Here is a 9152-nt window from a genome sequence, read left to right as displayed (position 1 = left end):
TGTCAGGCAAAGTAAGCTATATTGTTATTCACTAACATTTTTTACAATCACATTTTGCAAAAAAACATGTTAATACAGTCTGATGCTAGACTGGTCTTCTGATTTTTCACAATAGTCATGAAGATAAGTATGAAGGTGATTTATGAGTAACGTGTAATTTATTCAAAACCAGACAGGTTATAATTAGCTGTGGTAGAAAGACTTAGTTTCTGTTGCAGAAAGTTTCAATTGTACATGCAAGTTTTCATTCTATTATGACAGCTTTTTGAGAAAGAAGATGGTGTTAATTTTTTATGAACTAACTTTGTAACTGGTGTCAGACTGCAGATACATAGGTTTCTCCTAAAATCTGCAGAAACATACCTGGACAAATCTTGGAATTATAGGAATTTCAAATACGAGAGAATACTACTCAATGATTGATGCACGATCGGAAAATTTCACCTGAAAGTCAGAAATTTCCATGAGACATGAGGTTTTGCTTCACATCAATTATGCAGGTTTAAAAAGAAAATATAAAAACATAACAGCTGGTCCAAAGTCAGATAAACAAAATGTTTAAATAATCAACAGAAAACATTGAACCTATCTCAAAGTTCAATATTTCTACTACTATTGGAAATATGAAACAAATCTAATTTGCAGTTTATGGCAATCTAACATAGTCTGGGCTTTATGACTTTTATACCTCTGCTAAGATTCATGTCTACAAATAAATAAATCTGCACTACAGTCACCTGTTAAGATTAGAGCACATACAAGATCTGTTTGATTAAATTATCATAAATGAGGTATTTTCATTAACTAAATTATCATAAATCAGATATTATCATTATCTATATGGTGAAGCAGATATAATTTCCAGACTTGTGTATTCAAGAAATAAGATAACAATCTATTCAAAAATCTTGAAAAGTTGGTCAGCATCTTGGATATAAATCAGGACGATACAGTCAAGTGCATACATCAACCAGTCAACAAACTATATATACTGAAATAAAACACTCCTTGAGCAGCTGTTAAATAATGAACCAGCAGATCAGGGTCTATGTTATTTGTTCTAGTGATTACTCCTAACAAACTCTACCAACACAGATCTGCTGGTGCATTATGCAATGGCAGATTTAGGTATGTGCAGTTTGCAGTTAGACTTGACTTATAAGTGATTATACACAAGAAACCTGACCTAATCAACAAATCTACTCTAGGAGACCCAAAAGTATGTGTGATACCAGATAACACTTTTTCTGAGGCCCAAGGAGACAAATAAACACCAGACCTATTAGGAATGGTGCAGCAAAATGGGTTTTGCTTGCCAATATTTGCTACTTAGGGCCTGCAATAGAGAAACTTGTGATGGACTTTCTGCAGCAATGACTTCTCTAAATTATGATATGGTATGCTTCAAAACCAACTCCTTCAAGGATTCATCAATAGGAACAATAACCCAAGTAAAGACACAAAGCTGAAAGCAAGGGCCATAACTCTGTTGAAAATGGAATAGACAAGAAAAAGCCCACGAACAACGCATCCACGTATGTACAAAGTTCACATTAAAACTGCATCAGGATATGTGGAAATGGTTCTTGATCTGTGATTAATTCAAACTGCATTCCATGTTAAGACAAAAATTTTGCAGACAAGGGCCATAATTCAGTCCAAAATGGAGTAGATTGAACTAAATCTACAGAAGTTCCTCGTAAATCTACAAGGCAATCTTCATACTAAATTCCTGCACTATACGCCTACAAGCAAAGCTTCATGTGAAAATAAAGGGCTTCAACTTCACAAACAAGACACCTCAAATGGACTTGACACTTAAATGGCCAAAAAAAAGGCACTGTCATGCAAGAACTTCTTTCTTTAATTCTTAATTTCTATTCAACTATGGAGTATTGAAACCATCTGTAATATGACTGAGAAAATTCAACCACATATCAATTGGAACCATCTGCTCAGAAGGTGTAGCAATACATTTTCAATATGACCATCTAGTGGCCATAATGGATGACCAAGTGACAATGTTTTATTTCAGGACAAACTATAATCCAAAACAAGTATTTTCGAGAAAACCACATTTAATATAACCATTTAGTCTGGGGTAGTAATAATATTTTCAACATGGCCATCACAGTTGTGATATTCATACTGGTAGACTGTTGTCATTTTCATTTTATCATAATAAGAAATTTAGTGATAAACCCATTTCAATATGACCATCCATTTAGAAGAAGTAACAATGATAAGATTTCAAAGATCGCAATCAAGACAGATGGGCACTATTTTCATTTTGAATAAATTTGACTTGATAAGAAGTTTTTAATGAAACACCATATCACTAAAAAGATCTGTTCAAAAAGAAACAAGGACATGATTTTCAAAATGGCCTCCATGCATAAAGGCTGTCTTATGGTCACCATTTTCATTTATGACCTAACAGACCTAGCAATGAATTCATGTGTAATGTTTCATGTCAGTCCTCCCAGTGATTAAAGATAGACAGTGATAAAACATTTACCAGTGGATGCCAGATGACAGACAAAACTAAAGGCTACCTTGCCTCATCAAAGACAACTAATCTTTAATGTCTGGTCAAGGCATATTTAGAGAACCTAAGTTATCATGCCAATACTTATTTCCTGTTTTTGGCTTGCAGTAACCTTGACCTGTAAATTTGAGATGCAAAAAATAGCAGGTTAAGTGTCACGGAATGGTGTAAATGTTGTTAATTAAATACATGTACTCGGGTTTCGTTTCTTTTCTCTGTACAACGATACCCGAGGGTGATTATAATATGGTCTATGTATTTCGAAATCGTGAGTACGATTCGTCCTGTGCCACACGTGCAAGGTGCCTTTGATAAGGAATAACGAAAATTCTAAAGGTATAAATACATTACTACATGTAAAGGACCTTTACAATACTAATGGTTTTGTCAGCAAGCGGCCTGCTAAAAGGATTCGCACAACTCCAGCTGTAGGGCTGAGAGAGTGAGTGTTTTGATGGTAGGAATATCCGGGGTGTCCGGTGTTGTCAGAGGGTAGAAACGTCCGTGTGTCCGGAGCGTTTAAGGTGCCGGAGCGTCTAATGTCTAGCGTCCGGAATGTCAAGAGTGACTAAGGTGACCCAGCTGTAGAGCCGTCAAAGGACAGGGGGTCCGGAGAGTCTAATATTTCAAGTGTCCGGAGGGTCTAATGTTTCAAGTGATCATAGTATTCCGAGGGTCCGGAGTCTATATTGGTTGTGAAATTGATTCAGAGGAGCTGTGGAGCAGATAAGGTGCACGGGTGACGGAGTGCATCTCCACACATGTATTTTTAGCTGTATGCTAATTTTGGGTTAGTAAGACCCAGGGTATTACTCAGGACTGGAAGGATAGATTGTATATCCGTTCTTGTTTAGTGACATAATTTCGCTACCTGAGCGAATACACATTTTTTACTATGTGTAAACACTTACATTGTTTACTATTTGAGTGAACTATATTCATCTTTCCATTATTGAATCATTTGGCTTACATTGTTTACTATTTGAGTGAACTATATTCATCTTTCCATTATTGAATCATTTGTGAAATCATTTATCCTGTATTTTAGGGTTACTGAACTAAATTTATTTGTATATTTTTTCCATCTTTGAAACTGTGTGTTTTTTATGTTAAATAGATCCAATATTTGGATTATAAATACGCACACATCTTCATAATCCACTATTCATATAAATCGCCACATTAAATCATATATATGTGTCGTCATTACGTGTTCTGTTGTTAATCCGAAATATCCCACCCGGTTATCTTGTTACATTAAGATTCTTGGTGTCATAGAGGTCACAATATATATAACATATTTAGTAGACTATACAAATACTGCACAGACACCATGACCATGGTGGCCTTAACCTTTGACCTTCAGACACCCAAATGAATAGGTTTCCTGAGATCTTATAAGTGTGAGCCATGAATATGGTGGCCTTAATCTGTAACCTTCAGACACACAACTGAACAGGTTTCTTGAGATCTTTTAGTATAACCGTAAACATGGTGGCCTTAACCTTTAACCTTCAGACACCCAACTGAATAGGCCTCTTGAGCTCTTACAGTGTGACCCATCAACTAAGCTAAATGCATGTATGATGAGCAAAATCTAAGTAGCTATTAAAAAAAACTTGATATGGTCAGTCACAGTGACCTTTTGATGTCCCCCAATCAATAGGGTTGTCTAATTCTAAAGGGAAAAACAGATACAAATATTTTGTGGAGGTATGTGAAGTGAAAAAGGACTCAAATTATGTCACAGAAACGAACTTTGTAACAGATGCAGATGAACATGGTCAATAAATGTATATGTTCCATGTAGTGGCAGGCATATAAAAACATCCAACTTGTACATCTTTCTAGATTGGAATAAATATGTAGGCTGAAAACAAGATCATTTCATGTATGTAATTCTGTCTCATTCTCTTACTTGATCATAAGCTAATATTCAGTATGTATTTACAACTGAGGAGAGACTTAATTAAATAATATCCTCTTTTTCTTTTTCTTCTTTTTATTGTCTTGACTTAATTTTATGAGATTGGCAAGGTGCTTGCTCAGCAATGCTGATTCACAATTGCTTTTGGCAGATTTATCAAGACTAATCAATAATATACAGAAAACCAGTTTATTTATGGGGACAGCAAGGAAGGATTTCCATATTTATCATTTCAACAGACTTAATATGAATTCTCAATATCATCTCCTTATTATGATGCATGACAGGCTTTGCCTCAAAATACAGTCCACTAAAAATGATATAAAATACAATCAAACTGGTCCTAATGGACACCTAACTTTAATGGACTGCTGGACTGTATGAACAGATTATGTTTAGTATTATTTCTATTGTTATTTTCTCATCTAAATCAAAAAGCAAAAGATACTGAACATAATACTGCACAGCATCAAAACTGGTAAAAATTCAATGCTATAGCATGATGTTTGTACAGAATCAGCATTGTTAAAGCATGGCTCATTAGTGGTATAAACTCAGTCTTAATGCATAATTCAATATTGGTATAAACTCATTGTTACACCATGATGTTGTACAGCATCAGTATTGGAATATACTCAGTGTTAAAGAATGGCTCATTAGTGGTATAAACTCATTGTTACAGCATGATGTTGTACAGTATTGGAATAAACTCAATGTTAAAGAATGTTGCATAGCATCAGAATTGGTATAAATTCAGTGTTAAAGAAAGATGTACTACATCAGAATTGGTATCAACTCAGTGCTAAAGCATGGTGTTGCACTAAATCAGTATTGGTATAAATTCAGTGTTAATGCATGATGTTGTACTACATCAGTATTGGTATAAATTCAGTGTTAAAGCATGATGTTGCATAGCATCAGTATTGGTATAAATTCAGTGTTAAAGAATGATGTTGTACTACATCAGTATTGGTATAAATTCAGTGTAAAAGAATGATGTTGTACTACATCAGTATTGGTATAAACTCAGCATTAAAGCATGATGTTGTACTACATCAGTATTGGTATAAACTCAGTGTTAAAGAATGATGTTGTACTACATCAGTATTGGTATAAATTCAGTGTTAAAGCATGATGTTGCATAGCATCAGTATTGGTATAAATTCAGTGTTAAAGAATGAAGTTGTACTACATCAGTATTGGTATAAATTCAGTGTAAAAGAATGATGTTGTACTAAATCAGTAATGGTATAAACTCAGTGTTAAAGAATGATGTTGTACTAATCAGTATTGGTATAAACTCAGTGTTAAAGAATGATGTTGTACTACATCAGTATTGGTATAAACTCAGTGTTAAAGAATGATGTTGTACTACATCAGTATTGGTATAAACTCAGTGTTAAAGCATGATGTTGAACTACATCAGTATTGGTATAAATTCAGTGTTAAAGCATGATGTTGCACTACATCAGTATTGGTATAAACTCATTGTTAAAGCACATGTTGAACTGCATCAGTATTGGTATAAACTCGTGTTAAAGCATGATGTACAGCATCAGTATTGGTATAAACTCAATGCTAAAGCGTAAGTGCAAGGCATAACTTCCAGAAAGACAAGAGTGTTTCACTGAACCCTAACTATTTCATGATGAATCAGTCCTTTGGCTACAAGTGTCCACTAAAAGCAAGTTTTACTGAAACAACACTCTCTTTGCAGCATTAAATTTTTTGTGGTTCCAGTAAAAAGATTTTATCAGGTTATGTGGAAGCCAACAGGTAAGCTGGAGCTGTCTAGAGCACTTCTGAAAACTAAAGGAAAGGGATTTAATTTACATGTTGACGAAGTGTAGTTTTCTCCTTGCCTTACCGACAAACCAAATTTCACGACCATAAAGAAGGTAATTTGGTTGTTTTTTCTTTCTCCTCTGCCTACCATAGTAAGGTCACAAAAGTTCACATCTATGAAACTTTAAGACAGAGATCTGAAATTACTAGGGAAATATGTAAAGTAACAGTTTAACCTCCCTATCTCTAACAGCATTAGACAAAATTTTCAGAAGAAAGGGTTTTAAAACAATTAATTTACAAAATATCATAACTTAATCTCAGACGGCTTAAAATGTATGGAGAAGACAAGGAATAATGACAGCTGGATGGATGGATGGATGGATGGATGGAAATGCTGATACTATACTTCACTTCCCACATTTTCAGTAAAAAAGGTGGACAAGAAATAACAACAGCAACTGTTGGTAAAAGTAATACCTACTGGAAGACTTGTGCGACTGTAAACAATAACATTACAATATGTATTGTAAAGCCAGATAGTTACCATACATGTATGTGGTAATTAAGCACATACATGTATGTGGTAATTAAGCACATCCATGTATTTGGTAATTAAGCATATACATGTAAATGGTAAATATGCATATACATGTATGTGGTAAATAACAGTCTACATTTATTTGGTAAATAAGCACATACATGTATTTGGTAAATAAGCATCTACATGTACATGGTTGTAAGGATGCAAATTTATATCGATCTATGAACACATTAATTTGGGCTAGAGAACAATTAATTAGATTTATGGGGACAGGTGCTTGTTGCTATACTGCAAAGATTTCTAATGTCTGTGTCGGGAGAGGAAGTGATTCTTAATTAAGCCTTCATTTACTTAACTGTTAGACGACTAGAAAAGGAAGGTTAACTTCAATTTATATCAGAACTGTCGGAAGCTGAGATTTCCAGATCTGTTGTTTGGAATTCTATAAGTCAGACTGATCACAATTTTTGCACCTACTTATAAATGGCAGTAAATATATCTGATCCTGCTGATTGGTTACGCTAAGTAATGGGCATGGTTCCCACACAAAATATCTTGGGGTTAAATTACCCTCACTGAAAAAATCTAGTCAGTCTGCATCTTTCCTGCAAGAGTGAAAATTTAAGGGACTCTGAGATTGAATTTGGAAGAAATTCTCTTGTAAAACATTGTCAAAGGGATGTCTGGAAAGTCAACAGACACAATTTTAGCGGTCGAAGTGAACAAAGCTTGAAAGTACATGGTATTTGCATCAATCTCATGTAGTTCATTGATACCAATATAATGATTTGCTTGAATTTAATTGTTTATATCTGTATGAATTTATTTGTTTAAATCCGTAGATCAATATTCTCAATATGAGTGTAACTGTGAGTTCATCTGAGCTTGTACAATGATCTACTTTATATAAGTGTGATGAATTGTTTGAATTTGTCATCTTGATTGTTATAGGAATCTAAGAATTTCATGCATTACTCTAGTTGATATGAGTCACAAGAATCTGTGTGAATTCTCCGATCTTAGATGATTTCACATATGATAAAGACTTGAATGTGTGTATTCAATGAAAATAACATATTTAAGACATGTAATGAATTTCATTCATTCATTTGTGTAATTGAGACAAGAATGGAACTGTTATGTCTCGTATGATGTTAATGTGAGCCAGGAGGGAATAAATATTAGGAGGTCCATAAATTTTATGAAACTAGGTTTGTTTATGGTCTGCCATGTTTAGCTTGACCAGATGGCCTTTGGTATATTTTTGAATGATGACAGAATGATAGCTGACATACGAGAGGGGAGTAATGATCTATTCCCAGTAGGACAATTGACAGAAGATTTAGGTTGCTTCTCTGTTTATTTTGAAAGGGGAAATAGCTCCACGGATGTATCCATTGACATATCCATGTACCTACTCATCCAAGTATCAAAGTACTAATGTATCCACCTACCCACACAAAGTTTGAGGGCCGAAAAGAGGCAAGACAGTAGGGAGGATGGAAAAGGAAAAAAGCAAAAGGACTTAAGAGAAACCACCATAGTGAAGCTGGAGTGGGCCAGAATAAGCAGGTTATGAAGTTGTACAAAGCAATGACTTTGATCATTCACTCAATTATATGATGAACCAATTCTATCATTTAAAACAGATCGGCTATTTATATAAATATATTTGTGTTTGAAATTCAGTGAAAGATTTATTTAAAAAAGAAGCATATCTTCCTAATGTAACGTGTTATCACAGTTGTTATGTCATTGATTAAATTTTTGTTTTTCCATGTACAGGGGTTTATGTCATTCCGTTCTATATATCTGCTCAGATCTCTATTTATTCCATCTATATGTTTCACACTTTATTTTAATATTTACTTGATCCGTGCAAGAACACTACTGAGGGCAATCACCCTCTACATAACAATAGCCAAATAAAGCGGACACCTTGCAAGAAGGTACAACCTCATAACCCCACCACCAGTAGCACAGCTACAATGGTAAATAAGCATATACATGCATATGGTAAAGAAGCATTTACAAACTGAGAGACCCATAGAATTGAAACAAGCACACAAAATCCTACATAACTAGGACATTTACCAAAGATTACTGGTATCTCCTAGGAAATACTTCTTGTTTGCACGATGAGTTTTATCTGCTTGATATCTGTAACGAGTATTTCATTAGGAATGACATTGGGAATTTACATATCAAAATTGGGAAGATAAACATTGATTTTGGATTGTAATGGATTCCATATTTGACCATAAAATTGACCATGGAAAAACTGTGGGTCCTTCCCATATTTTGCAGCTAAACCAGCCCATACCTTTGTGCCAAATATAACACAAGTT

Source organism: Sinohyriopsis cumingii, chromosome 14, assembly GCF_028554795.1.
Source record: "Sinohyriopsis cumingii isolate HCF-2022 chromosome 14, ASM2855479v2, whole genome shotgun sequence".
Lineage (NCBI taxonomy): Eukaryota > Metazoa > Mollusca > Bivalvia > Unionida > Unionidae > Sinohyriopsis > Sinohyriopsis cumingii.
The sequence above is the reverse complement of the archived record's forward strand: the minus strand, read 5'-3'. Positions refer to the sequence as shown.